The 21,603-nt window shown below is 39.0% G+C and overlaps 1 protein-coding gene and 1 pseudogene across 8 annotated transcripts in view; one reads left to right on the top strand and one right to left on the bottom strand.

Annotated features, from left to right (window-relative positions):
• Fmn1 (formin 1) overlaps positions 1–21,603 on the top strand; it is a 380,313-nt gene that overhangs the window by 170,727 nt on the left and 187,983 nt on the right. The gene's annotated exons all lie outside the window — the stretch shown is intronic.
• On the bottom strand, positions 17,371–19,890 carry LOC128100659 (CREB3 regulatory factor-like; annotated as a pseudogene).

The following is a 21,603-nucleotide window of genomic DNA, read 5'->3' on the forward strand; positions in this document are numbered from 1 at the left end:
AAGAGGAAGACATGAATATGGCAAAGGGACTTGTAGGGAGGAGCTGGGGATGATGAGGGTGGGAGAGAGACAGGAGGGGTGGAAAAGTAATCAGAACACATTGTATACATGTGTGGAAATGTCAAACAGCAAATTCAATGATAATACTAATAAAATAACTTTGTTCAGTTGATAGATGATGTTAGATTTATTTTCCATTCGGAATTGTGGAAACGTTTATTTGTAGGCATTTTATTATTCATATTATTGATCAACTACTGTGAGACTAATCAGAGCCCTTATCAGTAATATGATAGGAAATACAGTGTGAGAAGAAGGGGGTGCAACATCACAGTCTTAAAGCTAACAGAACATCCCAACATGGAGCCTTGGGTTGTCCATCACACACCCTGGCCGGGATCCAGGTTTCTAAAGGTTAGAACGCTGATGAGTCTTGTAGCACCATCTCAGATGATTACCACCAATCATCTCTCATCCAAGACTTGCAAAAAGGAAGTTCAGAAAATGGACCATAGAGTTGGAAATCATGTAATAGTTGTGGAGGAGATTCAGCATTTCCTTGAAGGGCTTAGACCCTTGTGCATCTCTAAGCTGCAGGCCTTTAAAGATTTTGACGACTTATTTTACTCTCCTGTCTGATGTAGTGTGTGTTTGTGTGTGTGGCAGTGATGACAGGGGCAGGGGTGTGAAGGAAAGAAAAGAGACATGTGCAAGCACAACTTTTCTAATCATTGAAGTTGTTTTCAATGTATCTGAATAGAGCTGGAAAGATAAATGCTTTGAAATGTTAGAATTTCAAAGACAGAAAAAAACAACTCAAAGCAATCAGATCACAAAAACAAAGTACACTAGGAATACATATGTGGATGGTATTCAAATAGACACATTTTATTGCAACAGTGTACAGGGTTTTAAATCAGAGATGTTCCTTTTACATTGACACGGAACCTGTTCAAGAACTACAGACACTCCTCTGCAAGCCCCTAGTGAAACCTGATTTGTAACCACCCTATGTCTTAATTATGGTTTCTATTGCTCTGATAAAACACCTTGAGCAAAGCACCTTGAGGAGGAAAGCGTTGATTTTATCTTACATCTTATAATCCATCATCCAAGGGAGACAAAGCAGGACTGGTACAGAAGCCATAGAGAAGTGCTGCTTGCTGGCTGGCTCCCCATAGCTTGCTCAGCCTGCTTTCATAAAGCACCCAGGACTACCAGCCCAAGACTGGCACTGCCCACAGTGAGCTCAGCCCTCCCACATCAATCATCAATCAAGAAAATGTGCTACCGACTTGCCTACAGGCCAGTCTGGTGGGGTAACTTTTTTTTTCTTTGAATTGAGATTTTCTCTTCCTGAGTGACTCTAGCTTGTGTCAAATTGACATAAGCCTAGCCAGCACCCCCTGGTATTCTGACCCATACATTTTATGGATAAAAATAATAGATCGGAAATATGAAATAAATTTAAGTTCATGCTGTAACTTTATAATGAACTAATGCCAAGTTCTTTGACCAATCTTTTATTGTATTTTTCCATTTACTTCCCCTAGAATCTCAGTGTGTGTCAGAAAATATTCTTCCTTGGGTCCATGACTGAAGGGTTGACACTGTACTTAATTTGGAAGTCTCTCTGACATCTTAGACCTTATATGATGAGTGTGCCTTTTGGCTAGGGCAAGCAGTGTTTGGAAATTTAGGGAAGCATTTTAGGCCAGGACCCAGATAATAATGCCTTCTTGTTTATTTTCTTTGTTGATGACCCTACAATTTAGAGCTCATTCAGTGGTAGATTTATCCAGTGACTAATCCCTGGGAAGGCTTGAAGTGTCGAGAGAAGGTGACTGTGACCTAGGCAAGCATCATTGGTTATTTGCTCAAATATTGAAGCCAGGAAGCCAAGTACCTCCCAGCTTACTTATGAAAATAAGTTTAGAGAAAGTGAATGAGTGTTTGGGGCTTAGAGCAGATTATTATTGCTGGTATAATAAAAAGCATCATGGACAACCTGGGATGCCTTTGCTGATCAGCCCAATTCATTGATTTTTTTCATAGTTGTCAAGTAAAAACTTACATTTGAATAGTACCTTGATAGTAACAGTCCTGTAAAGCCTTCCCAACTCAGCCATACTTCAAGTGACAAATGACATGAACACACTGCTATTTTCAGCTTCAACATAAGCTTCTCCAAAGTACAAGCATTTTGGTGCTTGTACAGCTCTTCTTAAGACCTGATATGCTGGGGATGCTCATTCTACATTCTACAGCATTTGACTATTAGAGATAGCAAAGAGCCCCTTCTCTATACATCAGAGATGCTCACTCTATAGCATTTGTCTATTAGAGATAGCAAAGAGCCCCTTCTCTATACATCAGAGATGCTCACTCTACAGCATTTGACTATTAGAGATAGCAAAGACTCCTTTCTCTATTATAGTGAAGATGAGTTCATGGTTTCCTTAGTTCTTATAACAACAAGCCAGCTACAAGTAGGAAATTTATCTTAATCATTCACCTGAGTGATATTTGGTTACCAGAAGTCTACATTAATTATAAAGATGTGGACCTATTTTGTAGATAGAAATTCTAGAATCTTAATATATTATATATTATTATATTTTATGTTATATAAGTTGTATGTAAATTTATTGACAGTATAAATATATATATATTAAAACTCTAGGATTACTTAATATTTTATATGTATGTGTTTGTATTTGTTTGACCTCCATCATTTGGATCCCAGACATCAAACTCAGGTTGTCAGGTTGGAAGCAAGTGCCTCACCCCACTAAGCCACCTCACAGGGCCACACGTCCCAGAATCTGATACATAAAATTTTGCAGCCTTATTTTTATTCCAGAAGAACTTAACAGCTGGTTCTTTTTGATACCAATTAACTCTCACTGGACAATTCTTTGTAACTTGCCTAATAGTCATTTTCAGTTTCCTACCTCGTTCTTAAACAACAAAACAAAACAAGAAAAAGAATGTTCAAGCCAAAAGTTGGGAGCGTGCAAATCAAGCTTAATTTAGTTTCAGATGATACTGTATCCTAGTTCCAAAAGGCAACTGTTGTACAGATGGGGCATCGGTCACAGGATGTTTCCTCCTCAAAGGCAAGTGGGTGAGACACTGGGACCAAAATGTTAAAGTGATTCTTATACTTAAGAGTCTGGCACAGTTTTCAGGGCCAGAGTTTCCTGCCTTTTGCTTCTTAGCACACAAGAACTCTAAACAATACCTCATTGGACTAGTTGTGGGATTTGTAGCGATAATACAGCATAAAACCCCAATACTCTTTTCTTGCTACAGAAGGTATTAGTGTGTTAGACAACTGTCTAAAAACGTTCTGTCTTGGGTTTGCTCATTAGGTTTAGAATTACATTTTGGAAAAATGAAGACTGAAAATTATTTTCACGGATATCCCATTGTGTATTCATCCTAAGACCTATGCTCTATTTGGTGACATTAAAAAATTAGAAGTAAAATGTTACTAAAATATCCCCTAAGTTTTTCCTTTTATTTATTTCACAAAATACATGTTGACTACACTCATTTTGTATCTCAAGCACTAACCCCAGTGCAAATTTCCAACATTTTTTTGATCTGTTTTACTTTCCCACTACTTTTGTGACTATCTCTACTTATAGTTGCTTATTTTGAAAGTTTATTACTGAATTCTTTGAAATATCACCTTTCAAAAATATGTATAATTTTCCCTCCATTGGATACTGATGTGTTTTCACAGAATCTTAATGGGTCTGTCTGACCTCATGAAAACATTTGCTTTGATAATGAAAGTTGGGGCTCTTTCTATAGACTGCATAATACCGCACTCTAAGCTATATGAGGTTTACAAAACCAAAGCTGTCAGCATTCAAGAGAATTTGAGAGAAAGATGTGAAGTCCTTTGTGTGTGAAAATTGTTAATGTTGTAGAACTAGAGGAAGCTTCATGGATTAAGTTTTAAATATCTAATTTTAGACAACAAAATGAAGCTTAGAGAAAATTTAAAACTTGGCAAAGGGCAAGAAGCTAGTGACTTACGTATCCAGAAGAAGAATCTAGCTCTGTTAACCTTTATAGCCAATCCTTTTTCTGCCATTTACATGGAAACTATTCAAGCTTCAGCCTGTAGTTTAATGACACCAGCTACTTTTCAGAAGAACACAGGAAATGTTTTCAACCAAGGATCTCTGATAAGAAACTATATCTCTATTTGTTTTGATATTTTGACTTGCTAAGAGGTATTTAGTGGAAAAAAATATTAATCACCAATGTTGGATGATAAGGTGCATGCTATACTTGAGTCTATTTTTTAGTGGCCCTTTAAATATGTCTGTACTTCTCTTTCCTCATTTGGGAAATAAAAATATCAAAGTCAGCATTCTGATTGTTGCCAAAATTGTACACACTAATATAATACAAATGTATTATAAATTATAAGTGATATATATTATTCCTCCTTACTAATTTAGAGTTAGTCTGGTTAACTTACTATCTAGTTGGCCATTTGATAATCATTCAGAATAGTGTTGTGGAAGGAACATGAATCCTCATACATAGCAGGATTCAAATTCTTTTATGACAATTTCCCAGCTGTGGGCTCTTGTACAGGTTGTAACATCCTCAACAAAGTGTGCCTGCCTCACAGAATTACAAGAACTAACAGAAGTAAATGGAGGCTCTTGGCAGTGTGTTCAACACTCTGTTGATTTCTTTGTCCTTTCTGAGCCTCAGCATCACAGATAGGCCATGTACATATATTCATACTCCAACATTTCATGCATTGGGATCTACTCCCATGTCAATCTAAGTGAACTTTTTATTGCTTTGAATGTTCTTTCCTCTCTCACCTTCCCCTCTTCAGTCTTGTTTCTCCCATTCTTAGTAAGTTCTCATTATGGTGATATATCAGATGTGCCTCGTGTTTCTGAGTGTCCCTGAGATGCCCTTTTGGTTGTAACTTGATGTGCTTTTATTTCTGATAAGAAGAAAAAAAATGCTGATAATAGTTAATTAAAACCAGCTATTGGCAATTTATGGGCTTTTCATAAACCCAATGCCATTCTTTTCATTAATAGAGACCTTTGGTTTTACTGTGGCAACAGTAAGCCAGTTAGTTAAAGGGCAGTTGTAGTGTTCGTGCAGCTATCAAAATGAAACACAACAGAAAAACCCAGTTGGCCATATCCAAAGATGACAGAGACACCATATTCTTGCCTTACCAAAGCACTCTGTGGGAACTGAATCGAGCCTTCCATATCCTTCAAGTCCCACTTTCCTTCCCTTCCCTTTCCCCTGTTCCCCTCAGCTGCCTCTGTGCTCCTCTGGAGTGGTGAAGCTGTGCTGTCTTTTGCATAGTTCCCCGGTACTGTCTCCCTTTCCCCAACACCAGGATGGAGAGGTTGGAAGGGGCCCTGGAAAGGATGGACTCGCTCCAGTGGTGCAGCCGTTCAACCTGACTTTCTACTGTCCTGGCAGCACCGATGGGAGAGAATGTTTGTAACAAGAACAAAATGCTAATGGCTCGTTCTCCCACTGTGCTGGCTCTAACCTGGTGTCTGTCATCAGCAGGCATTTTTCCACCTTCTCTTTGACAGACGTGCCGGTGGAGACCAGACAAGCAAATGTCTCCTAATGTTGCTTGAGTTTCAGTACAGTGTGTTCTTTCGATAGTATCTCTGAAAGGTAGTGCTATGGAGGATATTAAAAAATAATGAGGATTTGGTAGGGGAAGGGAGAGCCAGCCCCAGAGGAAACTGGGGGAGTTGTGTAAAACCCAGTTCCTAATCAGATTAGAATCATAAATGTGATTCAGTTCTCACTCATATGAGGATAGCCTTTGAATATACTAAGGAGAGGATACTTATCCACATTATGTATTTTGAATTACTAAAACTAGACACAGTCAACAATAACTTTGAGAAGTACATTAATTTTAAAAACTGAGTTTTCTAGGCTAAAAAAGTGGATAGAAACAGATAAGAAGTGATGTCCGTGGCCTGTTAAGAGTCTGTATCAGGTACTAAATGGGAGGGAAGGGATGGCCAGAGTACAACCCACAACTCCAGAGAGGCTAGCTAATAGGAAAAGACCCTAGGAGGGACACATGGATGACCCTGTGAAGGAGAAGTGGATGAGATGTACATGAGTGAACTGGGTGGAGGGGGGTGGCAGAGGGCAAGGAGTGGGGGAAGAGAACATAGGGAAATGGGAGGGTCAAGCTGGAACAGGGACAGAGTGAGAGGGCAGGGAGGAAGATGCCATGATAGATGAGGACATCATGGGAATAGGAAGAGGCAGGGTGCTGGGGAGGCTCTCAAGAATCCACAAGGTTGACCCCACCTTGGTCTGCTGGCAGTGGTCCAGAGGGTGCCTGGACTGGTCTACTCTGGTGACCAGCCTAGCAAATAACCTAGCTGTCATCATAGAGCCTTTGTCCAGTGACAGATGGAGACAGATACAGAGATCCACGGCCAGGCACCAGACTGAGCTCCAGGAATCCAACTGATGAGAGAGAGGAGATATTCTGCAGGCGAGGGACGTCAAGATCATGATGGGAGGACGTGCAGAGATGACCGGCCACACTAGTGGAAGCCCATGAACTGTGGACTGGTGGCTGTGGAGCCCCCATGGGACTGGACTAGGCCCTCTGGATACGGAAGACGGTTGTTTGGCTCAAACTGTTTGAGGGGCACCAAGGCAAGGGGATCGGGATCTGTCCCTTGTCTATGGGCAGGCTTCTGGAATCCAGTGCCTGTGGTGTGACACCTTGCACAGTCTTGGTGCAGTGGGAAGAGGCTTGGACCTGCCTAGGCTCAGTGTGCTGGGCTCTGCTGACTCCCCATGGGAGACCTCGATTTGGGGGATGTGGGGTTGCAGGGTGGCTTGGGAAAGAGGGCTGGGGGGTGGGAGGAGGGAGGAGGGGGGTTTGTGGATAGTATGTGGAGTGAGTAGAACATTTCTTAATAAAGAAAAATGAAAAAAAATTAATGCATACATAAAAAAAGAAATCCAAATATAGGTGTCAGGTATGACATGATCAAGGAGTCCTAAATTCTAGAGTTTTGTAGCTGATAGAGCAGCTAAAAGTTGTATAAATAAAGATTAGTAACCATATTATGTTATACTTTAAAAAAAAGAGTCTGTATCAGGGACAATCACTGCTCAACCACATGCCAAGCCTGCCCCAAGACCATATGGCCTGCCCACGGAACTTCTCTGTTCTCTCTATTCCCCCAATAGGCCCAATCCCTCAGGTTCATCCCAGATGCAGCCTACCCAAGACCCTATCCATGCCTCCTGTGGATCCCACAGACCATTCCCCCCTGACCTCCCTGAAATCGGCACCAATACCCAGATGCCTAGATACCAGCGTAAAAATACAATCAAAACAGCCAGGACAGTGTGTCTTCACTATTTCCCTGCTATCCTACAGAAAGCCCTGAATATTCCAAAACAGCTGAAGCACAAGAAAAAGGTTGTTACTACATGAAGATGATAGTGATTTTTTTAAAAGAGAAAATTAATAAATCCCTTAAAGAAATCCAGGGAAGCACAACAATTGGAGGAGATGAATAAATCCCCCAAATAAAGCCAAAAAAAAAAAAAAAAAACAGTTGAGGGAAATGAATAAAATTGTTCAAAACCTGAAAATGGAAATAGACACAATAAAGAAAACACAAACTGAGGGAATTCTGGAAATGGAAAATCTAGGTAAGTGAACAGGAACTACAGATAAAAGCATCACCAACAGAATACAAGAAATGGAAGAGAGAATCTCATTCATTGAAGATATGATAGAAGAAATATATAAATCAGTCAAAAAACGTTAAATATAAAAAATTCCTGACACAGAACATTCAGGAAATCTGGGACACTATATATAGACCAAACCTAAGAATAATAGGAATAGAGGAAGAAGGAGAATCCCAGCTCATAGGCCCAGAAAAATATTTTCAACAAAATCATAGAAGAAAGTTTTTCTAACCTAAAAAGGAGATGCCTATAAAGGTACAAGAAGCTTACAGAACACCACATATATTTGACAAGAAAAAAAGTTCCCTTGCCACATAATAATAAAAACTCTAAACATACAGAACAAAGAAAGACTATTAAAAGCTGCAAGAGAAAAAGACCAAGTATTATATAAATGCAGACTATTAGAATTGCACCTGACTTCTCAATGGAGACAAAGCCAGACAAGACTGGACAGATGTGCTGTAGACTCTAAAAGACCACAGATGCTACCTAGATACTATACCCAGCAAAACTTTCAGTCACCATAGATAGAGAAAATAAGATATTCCATAATAATGTCAAATTTAAACAATCTCTATCTACAAATCCAGCCCTACAGAAAGCGCTAGAAGAAAAACTTTAACCTAAGGAGGTTAACTACACTCATGAAAACACAGAAAATAAATAATCTCACACCAGCAAAACCAAAAGAAGGGAAACACACACACACACACACACACACACACACACACACACACACACACACCAACCAACAACAACAACAAAATAACAGGAATAAATAATCATTGATCATTGGTATCTCTCAATATCAATGGTCACAATTTCCCAATAAAAAGACACAGACTAACAGAATGGATGCAAAAACAGGATCTATTCTTCTCCTGCATCTAAGAAACACATCTCAACATCAAGGATAGACTTTACCTTGGGGTAAAGGGTTTGAGAAAGATATATCAAGCAAATGGATCTAAGCAAACTGGCATAGCCATTTTAATATCTAGCAAAATAGACTTGAAACTAAAACTAATCAAAAGAGATGGGAGGATACTTCTTACTTATCAAGGGAAAAATGCACCAAGATGATTTTTTAGTTCTTAATATCTATGCCCCAAATGCAAGGGTACCCATGTTTATAAAGGAAACACTACTACAGTTTAAGGCACATATTGACTGTCACACACTGATAGTACCCCACTCTCACCAGTGAACAGATCATCTGACAAAAACAAAACAGAGAAATACTGGAGCTAACAAATGTCATAAACCAAATGGACCCAACAGGTATTTATAGAACATTTCACCCAAACATAAAAGAATATCCATTTTTCTCAGCATCTCATGAAACTTTCTCCAAAATTGACCATATGCTTGGTCACAAAGCAAATCTGAACAGATACAAGAAAATTAAAATAACTCCCTGCATCCTATCAGACCACTGTGGATTAAAGCTGGATATTAACAACAACAGAAACAACAGAAAACTTATAAATGCATGGAAACTGAACAACTCTCTACTGAATGACTACTGTGTCAAGGAATAAATAAGAAAGAAATTAAAGAATTTGTAGAATCCAATGAAAATGAATACACAGCATACCTAAACTTATGGGACGCAATGAAATCAGTGCTAAGATAACACTAAGTGCATTTATTTAAAAAAAAGAGGAGAGATGTCATACTAGCAACTTAACAACACATATGAAAGCTCTAGAACAAAAAGAAGTAAGCACACCCAAGAGGAGTAGATGGTAAGATGTAGCTAGAGTTTTCCTGCCTGGCCCACAGTCAGGACAAATCTCTCTAACCTGCCAGTCCCACAGCCTCTCAGACCCGACCAAGTAAACACAGAGACTTATATTGGTTACAAACTATATGGCCGTGGCAGGCTTCTTGCTAACTGTTCTTAGAGCTTAAATTAATCCATTTCTATAAATCTATACCTTGCCACATAGCTCGTGGCTTACCGGCATCTTCACATGCTCTTTGTCATCATGGCGGCTGGCAGTGTCTCTCTGACTCAGCCTTCCACTTCCCAGCTTTATTCTCCTCCTTGTCCCACCTATACTTCCTGCCTGGCCACTGGCCAATCAGTGATTTATTTATTGACCAATCAGTAACACATTTGATATACAGACCATCCCACAGCAGTAAGAGATGATCAAACTTAGGATCTGAAATCAATAAAATGGAAACAAAGAGGATAATATAAAGATTCAATGAAACTAATAGTTGGTTCTCTGCGAAAATCAACAAGATAGACAAACCCTTATTCCAACTAAGTAAAAGATGGAGAAAGAATATCCAAATCAACAAAATCAGAAACAAAAAAGGGGACATAACAGCAGACACCAAGGAAATCCAGAGAATTGTAAGGGTATACTTTTTTAAAAAAAGGCTGTACAGTACAAAAATTGGAAAATCTAAAATAAATGGATAATTTTCTCGATAGGTATCACTTATCAATGTCAAATCAAAATCAGATAAACAACTTAAATAGACTTATAACCCCTAAGGAAATAGAAGCAGTCGTTAAAAGTCTCCCAACCGGGGGAGTGGGGGAAGGAGGGAAGCCCAGGGCCAGATGGATTTATCACGGAATTCTACCAAGCTTTCAAAGAAGAGTTAATGCCAATACTCTTCAAATTATTCTAGAAAATAGAAACAGAAGGAACAGTGCCCATTTCATTTTATGAAATCACTGTTACTCTGATACCCAAACCATATAAGGACTCAACAAAGAAAGAGAATTGGAGACCCGTTTCCCTTATGAACATAGATGCAAAAATACTCAATAAAATACTTGCAAACTAAATCCAAGAACACATCTAAAAGATCATCCACTATGATCAAGTAAGCTTCATACCAGAGATGCAGGGATGATTCAATACAGGAAAGTCCATAAATGTAATCCACCATGTAAACAAACTGAAATAGGTCTTCTCATTAGATGCAGAAAAGGCCTTTGACAAAAATCTGACACTCCTTTGTGATAAAAGTCCTGGAGAGATTAGGGATACGAGGGACACACCTAAACATAATATAGGCAAATTACAGCAAGCCTATAGCCAACATCAAATTAAATGGAGAGAAATTCAAAGGAATTCCACTAAAATCAGAAAACAAGACAAGGCTGTTCTGTAGCACGAATCTTAAAAGGACTTATTAATAAAATCAAACCTGAAGCCAGGTATTGGGGTGAATGCTGGAAGATCAGAGAAGCAGAACAAGCCACAGCTTCCTCACCTTGCCAATTCCTCAGTTGATCCTGTTTCCTCAAACTGGAAGCCTGAGTCCTCATCCAAATGGATCTCAGCTGAACTGCTGCTCTAAAGCCTAAAAGCTTAACAGGCTCTAGTTCCTGATCCTCACACCTTATATACCTTTCTGCTTCCTGCCATCACTTCCTGGGATTAAAGGCGTGCCTGGCTGTTTCCAGTGTGGCTTTGAACTCACAGAGATTCAGACAAATCTCTGCCTTTGGAATGCTAGGATTAAAGGTGTGTGTGCCAACATTTTCTGGCCTCTATATCTAGTGGCTGTTCTGTTCTCTAACCCCAGATAAGTTTATTAGGCGATATTAATATTTTGGGGAACACAATATCCCCACACTATACACTCTTTCCATATCTATTCAATATAGTACTTGATGTTCTAGCTAGCTCAATAAGACAACTGAAGGAGATCAAGGGGATACAAATTGGAAAGGAGGAAGTCAAAGTATTATTATTTGTAGTTGATATGATAGTATACAAAATGACCCTAATAATTCCACCAGAGATTCCTACAGCTGATAAACACTTTCAGCAAAGTGGCTGGATACAAGATTACCTCAAAAAAAAATTACTAGTCCTCCTATATACAAATGGACTAAGGAAGAAGTCAGGGAAACAACACCTTTCACAGTAGCCTCAAATAATACAAAATATCTTGGGGTAGCTCTAACCAAACAAGTGAAAGACTTGTATGACAAAAACTTTAAGGATTTGAGGAAACAAATTGAAGATCTCAGAAGATGGAAAGATCTCCCATGCTCATGGATCAGTAGGATTAACATAATAAAAATAGCCATGCTAACAAAAGCAATCTACAAATTCAGTGCAATCCCCTTCAGAATTCCAAAATTATTCTTTACAGATCTTGAAAAGACAGTTCTCAACGTCATATGAAAAAAGCAATCTGGATAGCTAAAACAATCCTGAATAATAAAAGAATTGCTGGAGGTATCACTGTCCTGATTTCACGATGTGCTAAAGAGCTATTTATAATAATAAAAACAACATGGTATTGGCATTAAAAAGTGACACATGGATTGATGGTGTAGAATTGAAATCTAAGACATAAATCCACACACCTATGGATGCCTGATTTTTGATAGAGATACCAGAAAAACACACTGGAAAAAAGACAGCATCTTCAGCAAGTGGTGCTGACCAAACTGGATGGCTGCATGTAGAAGAATGAAAATAGATCTATGTTTATCACCCTGCACAAAACTCAAGTCCAAGTGGATCAGAGACCTCAACATAAACTAGATGCACTGAACCTGATAGAAGGGAAAGTGAGGAATAGCCTTAAACACATTGGCACAAGAGAAGACTTTCTCAACAGAACACCAATAGCACAGGCACTAAGACTGACAATTAATAAATGGGACCTCATGAAATTGAAAAGCTTCTGTAAGGCAAAGGACACTGTCAATCAGACAAAGACGCAGCTTACAGAATGGGAAAAGACTATTACCAACTCCACATCCAACAGAGGATTAATACCCAAAATATATAAAGAACTTAAGAAACTAGATATGAAAAAACAAAATAATCCAATTTAAAATTTAGGTATAGATCCAAACATAGAATTCTCAATAGAGGAATCTCAAATGGCTGAGAAACACTTAAAGCAATGTTCAACATCCTTAGCCACCAAGGAAATACAAATCAAAACTACTTTGAGATTCCATCTTACGCCTGTCAGATCAATAACACAAATGACAGCTCATGCTGGAGAAGGTGTGGAGCAAGGCGTACACTCCTCCATTGCTGATGGGAATGCAGACTTGTACAGTCACTATGGAAATCAATATGGCAGTTCCTGAAGACTAAGCTATCTTACCTCAAGACACTCTATCCTACCGTAAGGACAACTTGCCTCAACTATGTTCATTGTGGCTTTATTCATAATAGCCAGAAATTGGAAACAACTTAGATGTTCCTCAACTGAAGAACAGATAAAGAAAATGTGGTGCATTTACATAAGGGAGTGTTACTCACTGTTAAAAAAAAAATGACATCATGAAATGTTCAGGCAGATGGAGAGAACTAGAAAGAATCATCCTGAGTGAGATAACTCGAACTCAGAAAGACAAACGTGGTATATATTCACTTATTAGTAGATATTAGCCATTAAGAAAATGATAACCAAGCTACAGTCCATAGACCCAGAGAGGTTAGGCAAAAAGAAGGGCTCTGGGGGATATATGAATAAAAGGTCTTCATCAATCTGTAAGTGATGGCTGATAACTGACAACGGAGAGGTCTTGCAGTTTATGCTGTGTATAGGACTAACATAAACACAAAGAGAACCTCATGCTTATTTATTGAAGCTTCATTTGTAGTTGGATAGGTAATACAGAGGCTCAAAGAAGACTTTATACTTAAAAGGTGAATCAGTCAATCAATTTAACTCACTTAGCATTTGTGGATACTTAACTAGCCAAATGCCATGTAATGTTCTGGAAGTTTAAACATGCATAAGGTGTGGTTCCCAACTGCCTGGAGCCTTTAGATTTTCAAAGAAGATAAACATAAATGACTCTCATACAATTAGAACCTAGAAAGTCCTTTGGCAATACAGACAATGGAGAATTTGTGTCTAGAAGAACCAAGAAAAGTTCAGCTGAGCTTGAGTGAGTTTTTCCTAGGGCAAATAAGAGATTGAAGGTGTTGATGAGGCAGCATGCAAGCAAGTAGGATGTGAGCGTGAACATGCATTCAAGTTCAATTTAAGGATTGGATAGGGAAGTGTCTGAAAAAAATAGGCAGAGACCAAGTTTGCATGAGTAACAACTATCATGTAAAGCATTTAATGCTTGCTGTGTAAAAGTACTATTCTTTCAACGTGGATAGTGAAGAAATACCCTCTTTACTGGGACACATCAGAATTATGAAAGGCCATAAGAAGGAACCGGTACTATGGTGTCATATTATCTCAGCTGCTGTGTTAAATTAGAGTAAAGATGACCAACAGTTGCTGTTGGCTTCTGCTCTGGCTCCTGGTAAAACCTCTTAGGGAGTCCTAATACCACTGGTACAAGGGAAAGTCTGCAGGAATGGACCTGATTAGTATCTTCTACAAAGCTCTCCAGAGGGTTCTGACATAGAGCAAGTTTGAGAACTATTTCTTGGACCAATAGAAATAATGTTGAAGAAAGAAAGCAGCATGATTTAATTGGGATTGCCTTGTTGATGGTTGTGAGTTTGAAGGAGCTAGGATTAAGAGACTCTTGTGGGTTCACTGTTCAAGTAAAGGAGAGTACACAAGTTATAGAGGCACTATGTTTCATTCATTTAGTTATTTGTAGCTGAGGGTTCTGTGGCCTGGGCTTGATGGTTCATAAGGAAAGCCAGGATCCTGGAGAAAGATTATCTTAGAGTAAGCACATGATTATCAAGCAAAGTTCTGCTTTGACCTCGTCACAAAATCACTTCTGTCTCTAGAGATGAGCTTCAATAAAGAAGGAAAAAGAGCATGTGCAGAGATGTTGTAAGGAAAGCACAAATAGAGTTAAAAACAACTTCCCCAAAAGCTCATTTTCTGGTGTGCATGGACCTGAGATGCTTGATGTATAACACAACCAGACACATTTGAAATAATTAGTAGGAAATTGATGGACCGAATGAGGGGCTTTCTACCAAGACAAAGAGATTATTGAGTAGTGATGGGCATAGGTTCAGTTTTTGTTTGTGGGTAAGGGGGCGGGCATTAAATCTTAGTGATCAGTAGGATTTCTCATTATAACCTCTGCATGTTGGTGTGGAATGCCTGGGAATTAATTGTTTGCCTTCTTATTTATCCCTCCCTCATGGCAATGAGTACAACTTATATAGCACTTGCTTATGGAATCTATACTGGTTAATCTACTCTTGGTAATCTTTCCTTGGGTGTTTGCTGCAAAGAAAAGGAGTCCAGAGGGGACAATTATTTTCATGAAAGAGCATGGTCCTGGGAGAGGCAAGAAGATATATAAGTCTGGAATCCCTGGCACATCTCAGCAAGGGGCAAGGGCCCAAAGTGCACGAAGGAGGCAGAAAAGTGATAAGTGGAGTGATCTGTGCTAACTTTTCCATTCAGGTCTGTAAGTCATAGCTCAGTGTGGAAAGGGTCTTAAGGAATAAAACTTATGAATTTGTTTCTGAGAAAAATCTTCCTGGAATCAGAGTTGGCTACATTAAAGTTTAAAGCCAAACATAAAACAAAGAAATAAAACCAGGTAGATTTCTAACCACTGTCCTGATAAAAAAGGGCCCAGCAAAAGACTTAGATGGCATGGATGAAAACAAAGGACTAAATCAGAGACTGAGTGAGACCAAGGAGCCCACATGGTGTACAGGTGATGCCAGACGATGTAAGAGAAATTTCAGAGGAGAAACGAATTGAAATTTGCCCTAATGAACGCTATTTCAGACTTGGGAAGTCCGTGTTAGCTGACTAAATAGGCAGGCATGTAAATCTAAAGGATAGTTGGAACCACAGTCTCAAGGTACCAATTTAGAGGTTGCCAGTGTATCATTGAATGAATTTCATTTATCCTATGAATACAGAAAACCTAGAGACAGAGTACAATGTAAGAAAAAGAATGACAAAAAAAAAAATGCCTTGCATATCCACATCTGAGGAATGAAGGGGAAGGCAGTACAGGGCTGACTGGAGAGAGCAGAGAGGTAGGAGGAAAAGTACCTGGATAGGAGTGTGGGGTGGAATTGGGATTCCAGGGACGTTCAATTTCAAGACACCAGCTGCAGACAGCACCAACAGAGAGGACGGGAAATCTACCGAAAAATGTTGGCTAAATTCCATGAGTTCTTATAGACCAGTGGACAGAAGCCAACTGTAGTTTGGCTAGAAGCAAATAGATCAGAAAGTGGACACAGCAAACGTTAAGTAATTTTTTTATGTTTTGTTCTTGTTTTTTTTACTCCCAAAAGCTCTGCCGTAAAGGAAAAGAGGTGGATGGGAAGGTTTAAAGTATACTTTTGAAGCATGGAGCAGGATAGATAGAACATTTCACTAGGATTACGTGTAGTGAGTTCACAACACACAGACGTGGTCATTGGTCTCTGGTCAATGTCTAGCATTGCAAAAGGCAACAGCAATGATGTGGACTTACACAGTACTTCATTCTAAATGCACCTCAATGCCTGATTTTACAAATGGGGACTCATCTACCCATCATGGCTGCTTTGGAAAGTGGATCCTACTATTACCCCCAGTTTTCTTACAGGGAAGCTATGATAGAGAGACATTAACCTGTCCAACTTGTCTTCTGCTTACATCAGTAAGCTAACACATTCATCTCAGCTACCAAAACAATCCTTATAAGCACATATCATCAGATTTGGTTGAGAGTTGGGTTCTGGGCCTATACTTATAGATGTTGCTCAGTTATTTTATTGAAGGGGAATTTTTCTAGAGAATGCTTGTCTTTGCAGTTATTTTGTATCTGTAAGAGGTTGAAGTCTTTTTTTTTTAGCTTTTTTCTTTTTATATATATATACATAATACAATAAAAATAATCTGTATTTTGATTGTTTCATGGAAGTATACTACAATAAGCTAAATAAACTTTAATTTTCAAAGTCAAAAACTATTTTATCAATAGCTTACTAATATGAAATATATTAAAATTTCCAACAATAAGTGCAGAAATAAAAGACACCTAAATGGCCACCAACTTATCTACTATGGAAGCAAACTAGAGGAACAGCAAAATAATATTTGTATGTATGGATGCTCCTTCTGTAGATAATTGGACCCAAACAGAAATAAAATTCACAGTTGAGTAAGATCCCTAACCCTGACCTTTCAAATGTTTTCTCTTTTTTTTTTTTATACATTTATACAGTATCATGTAAGCTGTGCAAAACTTTACTTAGACTGGCAGTCTGCCATACCAGTTGCATTTGTCTTTGGTAGAAAAAATAAAACAATCGCAATAATGTGCAAGTATTTTCTTCCGGTCAAGTACCAAAATAGGAGTTTTCTAGAGCCATCTTTTTTTTTATACAGTACACAGACTCTGTGGCATATATCTACATTTCAACATAGTCCTATATACATTCAAAAAATTTGAAAAAGAGTTGGAACAAAAACATATTTAAACCCCATAATTTTCTCATCTATATATCTTGTTTTTTCTCATTAGGGTTTTCATCTTACAAAATATTACCAGTTTTAGAGTTTCCCCAAAATACAAGGCACAAAGAATATGCTTTTTTCTTACTTGCACAGACAATTATATATATATATATATATATATATATATATATATATATATATATATGTATGTATTTATATATATCATATTGAGCTCTAAAAATAAACATCTAAACATGGTACACACATGAGTACTAGGTGCACCATGTACAAGTGAGATTAATGACTGTGAAAAATTAGAACAAAAAAGCAGTCATTCTAAAAACAATCTAAATGGACTTGGAAAAAAATGCTTCCTTGGCATTTCTGTGTGGTTCAGAGCATAAACCTGTCTTAATACTTAGCATTATACTCATATATTCACTCCTCCAAAAATGTTTTGCTTTAATAGATATTTACAATCTGTACCTCACATTTACTTAACATGTGAGCTTCCTTTCCAATGCCAGCAGCAGGGTCACTGGTTTGTGCTCTGAAAATGCAATAATCAAGTATTTTGGATCATGCTTCACTTATGCTACAAGTTCTTAAAACAGTGTAACCTAATTATAAATGTTACATAATGCTAATTGACATGCAAAACAGAATGAAAATTTACAATGGATAATGTGACCAAAACAGACATTTCTGACCAGTGGTCCAATGAGGCTGATTACACTTTTGGTGCTGGTATCCTTAGTCCTACAAGGCCTCCAGTGGGGTTGCCTTCAGCAGTCTTCCCTAACACTTGGTTAACAAATTCTGAGGTTTGCCCAGCAACTGGGAGACCGAGTGTGTCTTTAATGAGGATTTCAAGTTTCTGCCCCATGCTGGGTCCTCTCTCTTCTCTTGGATTCTGAACTCGGTTTACAATGTCTTGTTTGATGGAGTTGATTACAAACAATAAGTTGTCATATTCAATGTTGAGGCCCCACAACTTCACTTTATTAGCTTCATACTGGGCTTTCTTCTTTAGCCTGCAAGCTCTGGAAGTCAGCTTATTTTTTTTCTTTCCTTGACCTTGGCCGGGCTGTTAAGGGAAGCTCACTGACTAGAGTCAGGTCACTAATCACCTTATTCAACTTTCGTAATTCATTACCAATCTGGAGTAGTTTTTTTAGGGTTTGGAGTCAGGTCTTCCACATCAGTTCTCCGTGACTTCTTAACTGTATATTTCCCATGATGTAAGCCATTTTTCTGATACATATTACTTGGCAAGGTGTCTCGGTTCCACTCAGATGGCCTCAGAATCCTCTCTTGCTGTGATGGTGTAAGTTGCTTACTGTACTCCCAGAAGTATCTTCTTTTCCCTCTCTTCCGAGAAGATACGGAAGTCATCTCCTTCAAGTCCTTTACAGAGTCGTTTTCATAGCCTGGTTCAGAGAATGTGTCGATAATATCATCATCTCTGTAATCCTCATAATCCTCTTCCTCTTCTTCCTCCTCATCATTTTCAGAAAGCTCATGCTCACTGTCAAACCCTTCATCATGGTCTTCATCATCAATATCATCTTCATCATCCTCATTGTCTTCAGGACTGCATTTGGTCGGGTGTTCTCTCATGTAGTCAGAGACAAAAAGAGAATAATTGTGCTCTTCTTTTTTTTGGGATGAATCTGAAACAGAAGTGCTGGCAGAAAGGTTGCCACTCTCTGCTGTGACAACTGACCCAGGACCACCCTGGGGCAGAGGACTAAGTAATAGTTCCTGGGTTTCTCTGAAAGGCAAAGCAGGTGTGCCATGCCCCTGACAAGGCTCCATTCCCCTGATCTCCTGTCTCTTAGCCACAGCTCCACAGTAGCAGGTATTCTCCTTGCCTGCATCTGTGTGTGCCTGGCTCAGCAAGGGCTGGCCCTGTCGCACAGGGTTGATCTTGACCTTTGCTTTTTTTTACATAGTCTTTACATTCAACATGAAAATTTGCCTTTTCATTATGATACATGTTGGTCTTCACCATGATCTGTGTGCTTGAAGTAGGTTTACTTGCGTTTTGGACCTCAGCCTGAAGTGTCTTTGAAGAACACACAGGGGAGCTGCTCTACTTGTGATCTTTTTACTAGGGAATGGAGGGGGCAAGGGATTTTGTTTGACACTGAAAAGTGAATTGGGATAATAAAGGGAATCAGGAACAGACTGAGAGTCCTCACTATTAAGCTGGGCCAAGGTTGGAGTTTTACGTATGACCTCTTCATCTTGGTAAGGGCTAGAAAAGTCATCAAGACCCAGGTAATCCACTTCTTTTGTTCCCCAGATGTCACAGCTGGTTAGTTTGGTGTACTTAGTTAAGTCTTCACAGTATGTATCCCACTGTTCCTAGTTTGAGGTTAAAGCATCCTCATTATCCAGGACATCTGTGAAAGACTCCAGATTTTCAGTGTCTTTGCAGTCTTCCAAAGAAAGGAAGTTGTCTCTAGGATTCTGTTGATAGTTCATCTCTCTATCCAGCTCATACATGAAATCTGGATCAGAACTGTTGGCCAAGAGATCTGTTCTCATCAGAGTCTGTTCTTAAAAAGTGTGGCTTCGAAAGGCATCCCCAAAAGGCGAGTCCATTCTGCTTACGCTGGGCTGAGGCATTTCCAAGCCCAGATCCTGTGAGTCCAATTCCAAACTTCTTCTTTTTCTTGTTTGTAAATTCCTTTCCAGCTTTACTTTAAATTCCAAGATCAAAGATGATTTTCACAATAAACCGCAGATTTTCCCAGAATGCCTTCAGTTCAATTGCTTGGGCACCACTTTTTAAAAAAATAATAATTTTGCAGTTCAGTCTCTTCAGGCGTCTCATACTACAAGGCCAGCCGGATTATACATCCAACCTAAGTTAGATAACAACCTCATTTTTAAAAGGCATTATCTAGAGACAGAAGAGCTTAGAAAATCAAGCTTTTTAAACACTGGAGCCAGATTTCCAAAGAAAGAAGAAAAATAATTTATTCCAAAGATGTAGAAGTAACAAATTCATCCTAAAAATAGAGCTTGGTGTACATCTGCTGGGGTAGAGCTTCTCTTGAGCGGGCACTCCTGACTGCCCCACTGAGTCTTATTTGTCTTGCAGCAATTTTAAACACATCGCCGACTCTCATGTTGTGAGCTGGCAAGAGCCATTTTCAAAGCCACAGGCTCCAAGACAAGAGTAACAATTTCTCAGAACAGCATCTTTTCTCTCAGCGGAGTGCAGACACATCTCACAGAGTCAGCTAAGTAGGCACATAATTCATCAGAGTGTAAAAAAGGTGCAGGAAAAAATACTGTATGTAGAGGAAGGTCTTCAAGTGTAAGGCAGGTAATGCTCAGAGTGGGCTATCGAAGAAGGTGGTCTGGGTGTAGAGCTGATTTTGCATCTAGAAGGCATTCTCTCTGTGACAAAAGATAGCAACAAACTGAACAGGTCACCAACATGGTGATAATATCTCCCCGGTTAGGACCCTTGGGGATAAACCAGGGCACGAGAAGGCCCACGAGGCCCCAGAAAACGCTCATCATGATCAGAGGCACAGTGAGGCCGTGGTACGCCATGCCTGTACCTCAGCAGACAAACCAGTCTGCCGCCTCACTCTCAGTCCCACCCAGAAGTGTCAACAGCGGCTCACGAGGTTGAAGTCTTAAGTCATTTCTTGACTCGTCAGTATTGATTGACTCAGTAATACTTGTCAATACAAAGCAATACAAAAACTCATCTTGAAAATAGGTTTGGTGAGGAACACCAATATTAAGTTATTTTGTTGTGACACAACTAAAGTAGTCACAGAAATTAAAATGTTGGTGTGTAATGCAGAGTAGAAATTGCAGTAGGATGTAGGAGAGGTGGAGAGAAGTGATGGATCTGGAAAGACGCTGAAACAAAGGTAGCCTTAACTACATGGCTGGATGAAGTTTCAAGTTGCTTGCAAGTGTTTGGTAGTAGAACACATGAAAATTGAGCACACTTTTTTATTTGTAGTGTATTGCTCATATTGATGGCTTCAGCTTTTCCTAGTTTTATGCCTTCATTCAACCAAAGTGTTATCTGAAAATTTACAATAATAAGAATTTACAAAGTTCTTATTCCAATGTCATCGTTATTAACACCAGTGGAAGTGTCCTGATTTACATGAAGCATCTCATTTAATCATTAAAACAAACAAACAAACAAGCAAAACTGGAAATGGCCCATTGTTACCCCCAAATGAGGAAACGGCTAGGCCTCGAGAGCAGCAAAGTTTAGGCACGGAATAGATAGTGTGAATCCCAACTCAGGTTCTAAACCTATCCACTGTGCTACACGTTTTAGTGCCCTGCTCTCTCTACTTCTTCATAGTTTCCCTGGAGCTACCATGTTTAAGAATGGGATGATCCAGAAACTTTTGTCTCTAAATTCCCCTGGTATTTGGGGATTGATTTGTCAGAATCAATATTGGGAAAATTTGAACCTAGTTAAAAAAATAGTTA

Source organism: Peromyscus californicus, unplaced genomic scaffold (assembly GCF_007827085.1).
Source record: "Peromyscus californicus insignis strain IS unplaced genomic scaffold, ASM782708v3 Scaffold_7__1_contigs__length_154581171, whole genome shotgun sequence".
Taxonomy (NCBI): Eukaryota; Metazoa; Chordata; class Mammalia; order Rodentia; family Cricetidae; genus Peromyscus; species Peromyscus californicus.